The sequence below is a fragment of the Octopus bimaculoides genome, chromosome 19, assembly GCF_001194135.2.
Source record: "Octopus bimaculoides isolate UCB-OBI-ISO-001 chromosome 19, ASM119413v2, whole genome shotgun sequence".
In the NCBI taxonomy this organism is placed as follows: Eukaryota; Metazoa; Mollusca; class Cephalopoda; order Octopoda; family Octopodidae; genus Octopus; species Octopus bimaculoides.
This window is the reverse complement of record NC_068999.1, coordinates 2,214,937-2,216,300: the sequence shown is the minus strand read 5'-3', so window position 1 is coordinate 2,216,300 and position 1,364 is coordinate 2,214,937.

The window sequence follows — 1,364 nt, the reverse complement described above, 5'->3', positions numbered from 1 at the left end:
ATGGAATATAATATATATATATATATATATATATATATATATGTATGTATATGCGTGAATGTATGCTTGTGTGCGACTATGTATCTATATATATATATATGTCTACGTGTGTGCATAAAATCTATTTGCTGAGCGAATTAAATAAATATTAACAAAACATACCACAAATGTGTGTAGATACGTGTTTGTATGGTGTGAGTAAGTGTGCGTATGTATGTCTCTGTTTGTATGAGTGAGTGTGTGTGTGTGTGTATATACACACACACATGTACATAAATATATACACCCACAGAATGTAACCGTGTATATATGCAAGAATATATACTCGCTAAATACAATAGGAAGTATGTATATTTCTGTATCTCAATTTATCACAAATGCGACGCTTTGTTTCAGTTGCTAACTCGACCTCATTTGGAAGTCTTGTATTCTTAGCAATACATGCATACTTATATATATCTATTATATATATATATATATATATATATATAAGAAAAAATAATAAGTTATTCAGAGATCTGGATGGTTGTACATTTACAGATTTTTATTAATATGTCACATATTTTTATAAATCATATATTACCGCTTGCATCTACTCTAATAGATTCTTCAGATTTGAAACTATTCCAAAATTTTTTTTGTAAAACAAAATTTCACGAAGTTTTAAGAAAGAAGTTTTCGTATTGTATGTGAGCGCTTTCGCTTTTCAGCTTTTCAAACACAAGTGTTCTGGGTTATCTGCAAAGAGGACGCTGTTTCAAACGACTTCCTCTATTCGAAATCTTCTTTTCCAAATGTTCGTGGAATTCTACTTTTCTTGAAATCTTTTTAAATAGCAAATAAATTTTAAGAAAATCTTTCTTTAAATATTGCAAATGTATCATGTAGTTTTTGCAAAAAATTTATAAGTCAAAAGGGTGCTGGAAAGCCCGGTACGTTACAAAATAGTTTGTGGTTGTATTTCTTGCTATTTATAATATCGATAGCTAAGAAGGAATGGGTAGTTCCCATTTAGCTCTATCTACCAACAAAGGATGGTAAATAATGGATTGAACTACTGTTTGTTTGTTTTTTTCAGAAGATCTGGTATTTCAGTGTGATCATGCAATCGTCTGTATAATTATTATAAAACAGCATACTTGTATACGCTGTTGAAACACGTGTAAATGGTATATAATTTATGTTATGATAAAGATTTTATCTAAATCTGTTTCATTCTGTTCTCGTATATGTATATACATACAATATATGTATAGTGTGTGGTGTGTATATATATATATATATATATATATATGGGAGAATATACAAATAATAACAACAGACGAGGACAGGTGGTGTAAATAACAAAAGTATATATATATATA